The sequence below is a fragment of the Uloborus diversus genome, chromosome 10 (genome assembly GCF_026930045.1).
Source record: "Uloborus diversus isolate 005 chromosome 10, Udiv.v.3.1, whole genome shotgun sequence".
NCBI classification, from domain to species: domain Eukaryota; kingdom Metazoa; phylum Arthropoda; class Arachnida; order Araneae; family Uloboridae; genus Uloborus; species Uloborus diversus.
This window is the reverse complement of record NC_072740.1, coordinates 21,882,185-21,896,262: the sequence shown is the minus strand read 5'-3', so window position 1 is coordinate 21,896,262 and position 14,078 is coordinate 21,882,185. Positions and strand designations below refer to the sequence as shown.

Sequence of the window (14,078 nt, the reverse complement as noted above, 5' to 3'; positions counted from 1 at the left end):
TTGATCCGTGGGAAGGTAAAGTGCAGCACCTGCAGATATTTCTTTTTTTTATTATTATTTTATTATTTTCTTTATTTTAATTTTTCTTCTAATTTAATTATATTTATTTATTTATTATTTTATTTTATTTATAAATTTATTAATTTTTTATTTTATTCTATTTATTTATTTATTTATTTGCATTTTTTCATCTATTGTACTTAAGCTTTATTGTACAAGCTTGCTTAATTGGTTTCCGCTGAAAATAAAGCATAAAAAAAAGTCAATTTCCAAAAAGTCCTATTGTTCGTATAGAATATAAAACGCGTTTCTTAATGTGTCTCGAAAACTTATTTCTGCAGATTATGTGTTTTACCTTCGCATAGCAAACTGTTTGAAACCACTTAAGGATTTCCTCGAGATTAATTTATTTTCAATAAGCTTCTCAGACAAACCAAACTCTACTATACTCGTAGTTAAAATTCTAAACACGTTGATGCGCTATTTTTAGCTTAAAAATGCAGCACAACTTCATTTACTTTCAATTAAAATTTAAGTTTAAGATAAAGCTTTCTGTGTGAATATTCTACTACACTAGTTTCTCAAAAGAAAATAAAAAACAATTTTTTCCTCTTCAATTATTTATATTTTAATTAGAGACTGCCTTGTGTTATATTCCTGACTTTTTTTAGTATGTATGTTAATCGAACTATCATTTTGGAGAAATTTATCAGGCAAAGTGTTTTCTGCAACCTAGTATTCTCTGATGAACTTTTTTTTATAATTAAACTAGAGTTTAATAACGCAATGTCCATTTTATTCTATCCGTTGATGTACGCATGATACTTGAGTGGATATTATTAGAGATGCACAAGAGTAAGAAGCTAAACTATACGTCTCTCGAGAATAATGTTTTTCCAAACGCTTATCCGTTCTTTTAGGCTCTGATGATTTACTTTTCAAAAAAAAAAAAAAAACAAGAGAAAGTTTCAGATTCAAAATTATAAACTTCTGTTTTTTATGTTACAAAATATTATGTTGTAATTCCAAAGAGCAAATTGCTTAAAGCTCTAACATATACGCGCTTTAAATGGATGCATCAGTTGCCAACTCCACTTTTTTTTTTAAAAAATCCTCATTTCTGCTTTAATAGTGCTTTATCAATGCTTAGCATGGGAATTTATATACAAGTTTTGGTTTTGTACATTTCTGATCCTGCGATGGCAGAAAATGTAACACGAGTACTCATTCACTCCTATGGATAACACTATCTTCTTCATAAATATTCTGTACTTTTGTTTTATGGAGTTTGTCGATTTGGCAAGTGAGGCATCGAAATGACACTTCAAAATATCTTCCATTAACAGAATTCAAAATAAGTAACACACAGATATGTAGCTAGGAATTTCTCTGACGCATTAATGTAAAGATTAAATAATTATAATATTTCTAATGCACAAATGCTCGGAAAAGACTAAAATATCTTATTACAAAATTCGAAATATCTCTTTAAAAACACATATTTCCAATAAACTCTGATGTTATTCTAGCAACTATTTTTCAAAAAGTGACATTCAATTAATTTTTTTATAAGATATAAATTTTTACATGAATGGAAATTCCATATTGTTGCAATTCCGTGAATTAATGTAAGGAGAGAACAAGAAAGTTTCTGCAATACAATGCCGCTAAATATATTTTCAAGTGGGAAAAGTCAATTTAATAGTGATTACACAACTATTTTAATCTTAATATAGGCAAAATGCTCTGCTAGTGTACTAAATAGTTGGAAAGTAGAACTGTCAATACGGTATGAAACTTTTTTTTTTTTTTTTTTTCCATCGGCACACGGCATAGCTAGTAAATTGTATCTCTAACATGCTGTATCATTGTAACATTCTATATACGTCATTTTGCGCATTGGTTTATTATAACAATGCTAAATTGCGCTATTCGTTTATAGAGTTTTGGAATATTGCTATATTATTATTTCTTACTATCTGTTGTGAAGTATTGTATCTTGTACTATTGGTAAAGCAATGGTACATTGCAAGATGAACGCATTGGTTGACTGGAATATTGCTCTGTACTATTAATTGCATGCTGCCACATTGCACTGCTGGTAGTATGCTATTATTAAGTCGCTGTATACTAATGTACAGTGCATCGTTTCTTTTGCGCAGCGACGATTGGTACATTTTACCATTGTCACTATAACAGTGCTTATCAAGTTCATCCACACACATTACTGTAGGTATTGTGAGATTTCCACGTGCTGTTATTTATGCCGTAATACAATTTATGAACAATAATAGTTTATATCTGAGCAAAGAAATGACCTTAATAGTTAATAACCGATTCTTAGTTAATAACCGATACACTATAACAATTTTACATAGCCTAAAAGAAAGTATTTACAAGTTTATGACTAGTGCTGAAAAATTAGAGACCAAGATATGGGGCATTCCATCACCTGAATATGAAATCCTCCTACTTTTCCCCAAAAACGACGACAGTAATTATGGTAGCTTTCGTGACGAAACGATGCTAAGAATACTTACCAAATCATCTTTTGATTGATGTCACATTTCAGAGGTTAAAGTGTTATTCAACTCACGGCATCCGTAGCCCAACCTTCCAATACCGACCAACGTCAATTTCACGAAGAGACCTATTCGTGCAAATGTCAGGAGGAAAATCTGAGGCTATATGTTGACGTTCTCTAAGTAGCAGTTATATTTGGAAATTGCCAAGTCGGGAATACCTGCGAAATGCAGATGAACTGCGGAAAGTTTGGTACGTGAAAAGCGATTTACCCTGTATTGCTTTAGACCGAAGCACTACAGCTGATGTTGCTGAATATAAATGGACCTTTCCTTTATTTCCGGTTTTTCATTTCTAAATATATTTATTCGAATTGCTCTGCTCTTAAAATGGTTCGGGAAAAAGCTGATAAAGAACTAAAATGGAATAAAAATAAAAAGGTTGTATAATAAAGCTATTTTTTGCGTATTCATCCGCTTAAAAGCAAATTAAACATAATTAAAAACGTAGAGCTGTCTTAAATATCATAGCACTTAATCTGTAATTATATAAATACTATGTAGTAGTGCACTAACGATTATTTTGATACACAAAATAATTTCTTTAAAAAATACTGATAAAGTAATGACCCTCAAAATAGTAAACAAGTCCTTAGACTTAAAATATTGTTTATAAATAAGCCAACCCTAAAAATATTTACTAAACTTTCTAACTAACCAAAACTAGATATTATTAAATTTTTTAACCCTAAAAACACTAATAAACTCCTAACTTTTTACAAATACCACTAATAAATTCCTTATCCTTAAATGTTACCGATAATATCTCTTAACTTAGCAAAAGTCAACAGGCAATTACAAAAGCTTAAAATCTATTGATTGGTTTTCGGTATTTTTGTAATTTATCAGCACAATTTTCACGTACCGAAGAACGTCCTTTCATGAAATTTTAAATGAAAATGAGCTCATTTCTACGTCTATTTGATATGATTTTTAATTGACTAAACCACCGCAACATTGCGAGCATACTGACTGAACATACTATATTGTACGTATGTTCTTGGATCTATTCATGAAAAACATTTTTTACAGAAAAAGCATTTTACGTGTCTAGACTTTTGTGTTCAATCTGCAGAATGTTACAAAATATATTTTCCTTGTAATTTTTCTTGTGTGGTTGACTTTAAAAGTTACAGAAAATTATTCCAATCATAACAGAAATAAAAGTTTTCTGTTCCACTTTCGAAGTAATCATTACGCTGCGCAAAAATGCTTAATCAGGCTGTTTTATAAGTTGACGTATAGAAACGTAGACAACTTGGACGACTTTTCTCACACTTGTCTACATCAAAAGTAATAAGAAATTGCGTTCATAAAAATTGATGATGCTGTTTTTATTTTAATTTCCAAACTTGGAAAATATTGAACCGTCGTATGTAACTTGAAAATTTTATCTCACTATCTTGTTAATTTATACCTACTCATTTATTCATTTCGGGGAGCGTTTCTTACGAAAATGATTTCAGCACTTGTAAATATATACTCGTAATAAAACAAATACTAATTTTAGCCGTAATTTTTAAATTTTGGCACTTAAAGATTTGAGCCGATTGACTCGTGATTTTATTGATAATTTTTAAGTACTATTTGGAAACTTTTCTCATTTTGATACAAAAAAAAACCAATGCACAGCATGTACTTTTTACTTTGCAACTTTATGTGTCACAATTTACAAACAAAAAAATATGAGGAAAACTTCCATTCTTTCCACTAAACTATTTATGCTAAAGGTCACACACATAACATAGACCTTACTTTAAATTTTTGAACTACTTGCTTTTTATTTTAAAGCGCGTCCTCTTACATTTTATAAAATTTACGTCGCGAAATTTGATTTTACTACACACTTTCTTCTATTAAAAGTAAGATACTAAGAAATTAAATGTTACTACCTAAAATCTTTAATTCGTTTCTTACTGTAGTGTTATTTATCAAAAATGTTAAAATCTATAATCGTATAAAAAAGTTGATTTACTTGATTTACTTTGGGTACCGACACAAAGCATATATATATATATATATATATATATATATATATATATATATATATATATATATATATATATATATATATATATATATATATATATATATATATATATATATATATATATATATATAGACGATAAAGGCTATTTTGTAACTCCAAACCAACCTTAATGTTTATAAACAAATATGCTGCACTTTCATGTTCTAGTCAATTATATTCCTCGAAATTGTCAAGCCTTCCCTATTTTAATCCTAATGTGCTGTGCACACACAAGACAAGTAATATAAAATGAAAAATGGTTTCTCTTTTTATTTTTTGGGAATTTTTAAGTTGCTATTTTTTCAAAAAGTTTAGATGCACACTTTTCCTCAGGAAAAAAATGTATTTTCCTTTAACGCTTGATATAGCATTCGTTATTTAAACGACCTAGGGCGTACGGAATGGCACGCTAGAACATTTTGAGTTTTAGCAGTGTCACATTTATATGCATTAGCCGACTCCATTTGCAATGATGAAAGGTCAGGTACGTTTCAGTGCTTTCCTTTCTACTTTCCTTTGAAAAAAAAACTGAAAGCTCTTTTCTCGGTAAGATCTTTTTAATATTTTTTAGAGCTCCAACTGCCAAAGCAGTTTGCATCGCAACTTGCGCTTCAGCTTTCCGCACAAGGTACATGAATACTCTTTAGCTTTCCTCTCCGTCTTAAGATAGTCATTTTTATATGACGAGCTTATTCAACTTTAACTTTTAGAGTGGTGAGGTATTTTCTCAGAAATGAGGAGTAAAGTAAAAAATGCTGTGTAGGCTGTTTATGTTTAAGCTTTTGGTTTAAAATTTTTAACGAAATGCATTTATTATATTTCTTTTATTATTTGTTCTTGGTCTAGAAAATATTATTTAATGTAGTGAATGCAGCTAAATTTATTCAATTGAATTATAGTTTGGTTCGTAGCAGTACTGTAATGCATGCGGATCCGATGTGAACAGTTAGAAAAATACCTGCTTTCAAGTCTTCCAGGTAATTGAGTTATGAATTTAAATTCTAATTTAGCACTCCTGTGAAAGACTAGAAACCAGATTTTAGGACCATCGCTGGAATGCACAATTAAATTTAGCTACCAATGTGAAGGTAATCGCAACTTCAATGAGATATTTGTTACCTCCATCTCTGTTATGGCTATTTAAGAGTTATGAACCCAAACAAGGATCAAATTACAAGATATGAATGTCTTAAAGAGCTGTTTGATATTTTTACTGAAAAACATATGTTATGCTCTGGCTAAGGACTGATAACTTCCAACTTGCTATGAGACGAAAGGTTAGCTGGATAATTATTTAACAATCGCTACATTTAGTTTTATGCAATCATACTTAAAAAAGGGGCTGACATGTTAAAAATTGAATTCTTCCCGGAAGACACTTTCGCTTAAAGACGCCTACAACAGTCAGACAAATTGTACTGCCAAATTCAGCACAAAGGTCTTGCTGAAACTCGTGAAACAAGAAAACGCTCACATATTAGCACTGAGGAATTGACACTATTTCGTATTATTTAAATGAGGACTAAAAACAAGAGCAATAAACTCACTAATAACTATGAATAATTGACTTAATATCTTCTTGTCAAGAGAAATGTTCCAGAATCTCAATGAGGTTTCTTTTGCTTTACCTCATTCAACCTATCAGAGTTAATTGTTTACTGAGCTTAAATATACACGTTGTGAAAAGGTTGCCCATGAATGAACTCGAAGAGGAGAACGAAATTGTGTAAATTTAGGTTTCATAAGATCAAATAATTTTTTTAGACAAATAAAAATACGAATTATAAAAATAAAAATAAATAGATAAAATATTAATTTAAAAAAAATCCAAACTAATATTTAATTGAGTTGTTCTTACGTTCAAAACCGTTTTCCAAATTCTTAACAAATTACGGCATGCAAGGAAAATGCATTTTACTTCGTATTTAAAGCCTATATCTACAGCATGGTGTGATACATGGTTTGTAATTATTTTATTAACATCGCATTAATTGGATTTAAAGACTGACAAGTAAGTTATTCCAGACACTAACCAGGCTTTCAAAGACTGAAACAAGTGCTCGAATTGGTGCGACGCGATAAAAGGATACATTAACCTTTTTTTTTATTTTAAGGGGATCAAATTCCCAATGAAATATTTAGTATAAGGTATACCAGTCAGAATGTTATTAGAGAAGATTAGGTTTCTTTTTAACTAATTTAACGATTGACAGATAATATCTGCTTTTAATCTCTAGAGCATAATGCCTACATAAGTTTTAATTTGCAAAAAGTAAAACGTTCCATTCTGTTTGAAAACAAATTAGCTGACCAAAGTAGCACGTTTTTTTTTCCTTAAAAAACTTCTAACGTGGAGGTATTAGCGTTTCGTCATTTTCCCTGGTCGACGCCACAAAAATGATGACTTAGAGGGGCACTTGTTAGGTAAAGTCATTACCCCTGAGAAAAAAGCGAGAACTAGCTAAAAATGAAGAAACGGCTCTCCACTTTCTAACATTTAGACATGAGGCTAAAGAGAAGGCCAATTGTCCACAGTCTCTTTTAGCAGTGGTAACTGCTCAACAAACGACACACTGGACTTCCGGGCTCACAGCGTTAGCGAGAATATACCTTACATTTTCTGTATCGTTTTGAATCCTTCGATATCGAATCCGGTAAGCCGTTCAAGAGGTTCTCTATTGCTCTCTAAATTTACGCACTTATAGCACTAATTTTAAAATAGTTTGTATATAGTTTTTATATAGTTTTCCTGCATTGCGAGATACAAGTAGAACCTCGTTTCTAATCCTAAAATATTTTTCGCAGACCATGCTATAAATGCATCTAGTGCAATATTTTAACAAAGGGAAACAACAATTTTGTAAAGCAAGTGGCACATTACGAAACAATATACTACGTGAATTATTTTCTAAAAGTATTATGTTGAAAGTTTTAAAAAAGTTCAAACATTCTTGTGTGTTTTATCCCATTTAAAATCTGAAAATATACCAAATAAGTAGGTAAAATTTTTAAATAAAAATACGTAGCATTTAAAAAAAGTATGACATAAAAAATAGGTGCACCAAATAATCTCCTGTTGTTAAAATTAATACCTTTCTACATCCAAAAGCGCGTTTGAATTTATTCGTGTTTTCTTCTTCAAACGTTAATTATGTTTACCAGTTTTTCTTTCTTTTAATCCTCAAGTGTTTTGTTTTCTTATGTTCGGTTTTTAGTTCAACCTTAAAATAATTATGGTACGAATTGAAAGGAAAATCGTTAACTTCTAATCACCTTTAAGTTTTATTTTTATCAACTGAAATAAGATATACAACCTGAAAAGGAGCCTTAATTGTTGCTAATTATATGTCACCAGTGATCTGAATCATAGAATTAAAGTGTTAAAAACGGTTATCAAAATAAGTTACGTACACATGCGCCTGAAATTCTTCAACAATGACAAAGAGAACAGGGAAATCTAAATAAAAACTAACTTCAGTACTCTAGTAACTATAATAGTTTTATCACAGGACAGTTTAATTCGTGATAAAGACAAAGTAGTTTCATTTTACAATACAAATCTTTTTCATAAAAAATTATCTTTTTATTAGTAAGTTTTCTATCAATTAGAGTTTTTATGTTTTCTCGGCTCGTAATCCCTAACAACTCAAAGTTATCTTGTCTGAGAAAATTATATCCTTTTTTTTCCGTTAAAGAAAGGACTTTTTATTTTTATTTTCCTTTGAGAAGCTATTATTTTTTTATTTTTGCTTCTCTCAGCAGAAAGATATATTTTCATTATTGTGCTTAAATATTAAATTATCTTTTCTAAACGTTATCCCTTTTCTATAATTCACCTTCTTTGCTTCGCTTAGTTACAGTGGTTTCTCGTCATTTATATTTCTTTTGCTATAAAAAGAAATTTTAATAGTTTAGGGATTAAAGAGGTTATATTTAGATAGTTAAAACCTTTTAAAGAACTAAGAGGGTTTATATAAATTGAAATAAATCTTTGTTTTAAACTCATTTTAAAACGTTGTCTTATTGATACTTCCATGCAGGTAAAAGGCAGTAACTGCAAATTTTGCATTTTTCACTTTTTTTTTTGCATTTTTGTCTTCTATTGTACGTTATATCTTTATTGTACAAGCTCGCTTATTTGGTTTCCGCTGAAAAAAAGGAGCGAAAGAAACGTTTAATTCCAACATTTTCCCATTGTTAATATTGAATCCAAAACGCATTTCTTCAAATATCGCGAAAACTCATTTCTGCAGATACTGCCGTTTACCTGCACACCGTATAATACTTCTCTCTCTGTCTCTGTCCTTGAAACTTATAATCTAATTAAGTATTAAAAGAGAACCGTTGATTCTTGAAATCAGTTGCAAGCGCTCACGATTTGACAGCATTGTACTGTGTTATAAGTTTTAAGCACAGAAGAAAACCGGTGATCAAATGAACAAATACCCTCTAAATTACTCAGAGTAGCCATATTGGTCAAAACTTACTTCGCACTTGAAGTAAAGTGTAAAATATCGTAATGTAGGTGACAGAAAACGACGCTAATGAACCGAAGTTGTAAGAAAACTTAAAAACAAGCAGTCTAAACTTGCAAAAATATATTACTCAATGCCGAAGACGACAGTTGTACTACAAAAGTTTGTTCAGAACTAATTGTGAGTACGTTAAAGCAAGTTTTGGATAGCCTAATTTTGAATTTTTTTGAAAAGCAGCAACCCAACAAGTAAGTTAAACGCGCATTGAAAATTTAGAGGCAGCAAAAATATTTAATTTAAAAATATTAATTTTATACTTTTTATTTCAATAAAAACTCAAATAATTACTTAAATTTCTCTCGAAACACAGTGTATAAAAACTTTCTCAAAATGTACGAGAAATTTATCAAAGAAGTGCTTTTTTTGTTCTTTCTCATTTCTAAAGTTTCATAATACAAATTTTCTTACCTTGAGATCTAAATTAGACATATTGAAGTCTATTCCGCAAACAGTTATACAGGGTGTACATAAAGTCCCTATCTATTTAATTGAAGGGGTTAAAATAAAACAAAACTACAATAGTATATTGTTGAAGAAATATTTTAATGTGCAACTCATACATTTTCTTCTTCTAATAGGGAAGTTGCAACCTATTAAATGTTCATATTTTGGCTATTGGATATTGTTAATTGACCCTCAAAACTAAAAAATTCACCATCGCCGAATTTTAAAACACCGTGGTTGATTTGTAATGAATTTTTAAAAATCCACGCGCAAAATTTCGCTCTTCTGAAACGTCACGAGCCTACGTTAAAGAGCGCGAATGGGCAGCTTTCCGCCGAAGATCCCTTATTTTCGCTAGGGACATTTTGAGCGCGATGATATTTATATTTTTTAGAAATTCAATAATCCTTTTGAACACACTATGGAGACCGGATTCGTTAAAGCACAATCTAAATAATCTTCCTCATGTAACATCAATGATGATATTCGAATATTTCCGAGAGGATGAGAGGTTAAATGTTCCAGAAACGCGAGGAGTTAAATGCGAGGAGATAAGCCTTTTACGTTTCGTCTTCGAAGTCGAATGCGTGACCTTCGGCTTCTCCCCTATCGGAAGAGAGCATGACGTCACTTCCTATGCCATTTGACGTCACAAGCGCTTGAACTTTAAAAATTAATTAAAAAAAACTACTTATTGTATCGCAAAATTTTTTTCACCTATGATGTTTATACATGTTACTCTATCATATAAAAATAAAATTGAAAAATCGAAAACTTCTCTATTGCCACAAACACGGTCAAAACTAAACTAATTTGATTCCACATGAGCACCATCGATATCTTTACACATCTCAAACCGTTTTGCTGCTTCAGGGAAAACATCTTCCCGCTTTCGGGGAGTGATTCTGCTTGTGAGATATTTTTTCTCAAATCTCGCAAGTTTTCAATTCTTTGGCGATACACGAGAGATTTGATGAAGCCCCAAGCGAAAAACTCCAGTGGGGTTAAATCTGGAGATCTTGGATATGGAGTTTTACAACAAAGATACGTTCTCTATATTCATCATTATTCTGTATCTGCAATATAAAAGTTTTCCAACCATTAAATCACAAAAATGGATGTACACCTTAGAGTTTTTAATCACTCAGGTTTTCCAAAATCTTTTTAACGCTTTTATGGGCCAAAATGCATACAGGGACTATAAAACTTTGAAAATCAAAAAAAGATGATCAAACTGTGAAAGGATTTTCAGGTTCTCGAAAAGTGGATCTTTAATTCCGAAGCTCGAACAGGCAATTTCATTCTGAGTTTAAACAATATGTTTGAAGCCAATCTGTCGTCGGCACAGAAGTATTGATTATCAAATATATGTTTTTATTCAGCTTAAAACGCCTATATTAGATAACAAGTGAATGCATCCGTACTGCGATTGACATCTTTAAGTAAAATCATGCTTAACCTAAAGTAAAACGTTGGCGTGTATTTCTTTTAATGCTTAATATTTTCTATTTTCGTATACTGTATAGGATTTTGTAATAGTAGATAGATTAAATTTTTTCGTAATATATTTTTAATGTTTTACTGCTTTGTGAGAGTACCTCAATTAGTTTTTAGCCACGAGGTGAAAAATTCAATAAAAGTAGTCTTAACCAGTTCATTATTCATGAGAAAAGATATTTATTATAGTTATAAAATTTCTTTTCAAAATATGACTTAATAAAACGTTATATTGTGCAGAGAAGCAAAAGTAAATACCAAAAAATGTGATTGGCTTATGCGCCTTTTTTTCTGCTTCGCTATATAAAACCTACTCCAATAAAACTTCAAATCAACCTTTTACGAGTCATAAAAATATTCTTTCTAATTTGATTACACTTAACACTAGTATAATTCGAGAATTGTTCTTTTAAGGAAAATCAATTGAGACTAATGGTCCTAGAGTCTAAAGAAAAAATCGTATTGATTAAATTACACGCCTAACCATCCTCAATCAATGCGGCACATTTAACTTTATTTTTCTTTGTACTGGATTCTAATCAATAAGATTATAAAAAAATCAAATAAAAGTAATCTTAGTGAAAAGTGATATCAGTAAAATTAATGAATAAAAAAGGTATCGTTGTTAAACTGATTATCAAATTCTTGCATGGCAAAAGAAGACTTTCCGGTACATTTGCCGCCCCTTCTTTTGTCTCTTGAGGGGAAAAAAACGCGTATTGTAGAATCTGAGGAACAAAACGTAAGTAAATGCAATAAAAGAATCTAGACTTATTTTGCAAGAAAAGTATCAAACTTCTGTTCATTTAGGTAGCAGTAGAGAGAGCTTAGCTTTTAAACAAATTAGCAATGCATTTGATAGGCAATAATTCAATTGTAGAATAAAATATCATGGTTGTAATACCCGACAAGAGATGTTAAATTTAAGTCACATATTCTAATATTAGCGTTGAAATAGGGTTGAAATCAACAATTCAAATTTGATATTAGTATGCTAGGATAACAAAAGAAACTTAGGACTGCCATTTTTGCAGCTCATGTCATTGCCAAACCTTCTATGATCTACAACCTTGGCCATAGGTATACCCTCTGTCTACAACCTGGTCGGCAACCCATGCCTACTTGCGCCTGATAGCATATATCAGTACTGTGTACGAGATCGAATAGAAAAATAATTTTTTTTTGGAAATTCGAAACTTCATGTTGATAAAACATTGTCCCTATATCCCCACATGTACCCTATAAATATTTCGCACCTTGGCAAGAAAAGTGACACAACTCAAAAAAAAAACACCAATGGAGAAAATTAAGGTTTTATGCAATAGCAGTTTTATGAGATTTAGTTTTGAATATTGCAATAATTGCAAAAAAAAATAGTAAATGTTGTTTACCGGTTAGTTTTAGGTGTCTAAATGAATAATGCATCTTATAAAGTTCAAAAATGTTCTATCTAAATTATGAAATTTTAATAATGTGCCACTATTGGTTTTTTCGTTTTTACGCCACCATGCACCAGTTATGAAAGCTAATTTAGTCGTAGTTTCTGTGGTAAAAAAGAGCATTAAATTTAGTTTTCAAATCAGTAGTCAGTACTTTATCCCCAAATTTTGAGTTTTGTTACTTTTCTTGCCAAGGTGCGATTTATAAAAATAAAAAAATATGTAAGTGTCCAGTAGGAAGCCTAAAATTTAAAATGTTCTTCAAAAAAATGATATTTTTTATATATTTAAAAAAATTAAGGTACATTTAAGAAGTTATCAAGCTGAAACATTTAAACTGTAGAGTAGATAATTAGCGTTAAATGGCTATTTTTGCTCTCTTGCAATATTTGAGTCTCCCACGAGGTACTCAAGATATGGATTTTTTCAATTTTTAGTTAAATTTTTCATTTTAAATAGATTTCTTTTATTCATCTTTTATTATAGCATCATTAATTATATAGCTATGGTGAACTAATTCTGAAAATATTTCTTAATTATAAATTTGTGGCGCAAAAAATCCTAAATTTATACAGAACAATTGTCCTCTTATTACCCGAGAAATTGTTTAAAATGTAAATTTTGCAATGGATGCAGTTTTTTTTATTCGCTACTGTATAAATGTCGCCGGCCATGAAAGTCTCTGTTTTTCGATAGATTTTAATCTTCTTTTTCAAAAGAAAAAAAAGTCAATACTGTTTCAACTTTGCTCAAATTTGTGGTTTTTTAAAATCCAATGTTGACTATACTGATAAAGGGAAGATGCATGATATTCGTACTTGTAATTATCTTATCAGTGTTAAAAAGTTAAAGAATATATTTTTTCAGGCTTGTCAGTTTGCTAAAGTTAAAATTGAGTAAAAAACCAACGCTTTTTTTTAAAAATTGGCATTGGTTTTAATAATTTACCACTAAGTAGATTAAATTAGCAAAACTTTTAAGTAATAAAAAGCAAGAGTGCAGATAATACTATATCAGTGAAATCAAATCAATTTCATTAACAAAAACAGTTTAAAATGTATCTCAGCAACGAAAAACAAATATTTCTCTTTTTTAGCTTAGAGGCATTTAATTAGGCATCACAAATTTGTTCTTGAATAAAATTTACATTAATGAGACAGATAAAAGTATCTTTTTGCATTTTGTTTGAAAAGAATAACTCACTTTAATTGCTTTTTAAAGAATCGAAATACTTTTAATTTTGTTAATTTAAATTTAGTTTTAATATTCAGGAATTTAACATGAATGTATAATAACAGAAAAGCTTTAAAATGCCATCTTTTACTCTAGCTATGTCAATATTTCTTACTCATCTATTGTTAAAGCATAATATGAAAGTTATAGTTTTTTAGAACTTTGCTAGTAAAGGAAAGGCTATAAATGTGTTAACCCTTCAGAACTCACTCTCGTCAAATAGAGTGACCTTGACCCGAGAACTCGCGAGTGAAAATTATTCCCACATTACCTATCTCTTTCAAACAAATGTTCAAAATTGTTTTTAGTGAAAAATAGA

General features: G+C 30.1%; 1 protein-coding gene across 1 annotated transcript in view; it reads left to right on the top strand.

Moving 5' to 3' along the window:
* Positions 1–14,078, top strand: part of LOC129231365 (fasciclin-1-like) — a 281,260-nt gene that overhangs the window by 200,684 nt on the left and 66,498 nt on the right. The gene's annotated exons all lie outside the window — the stretch shown is intronic.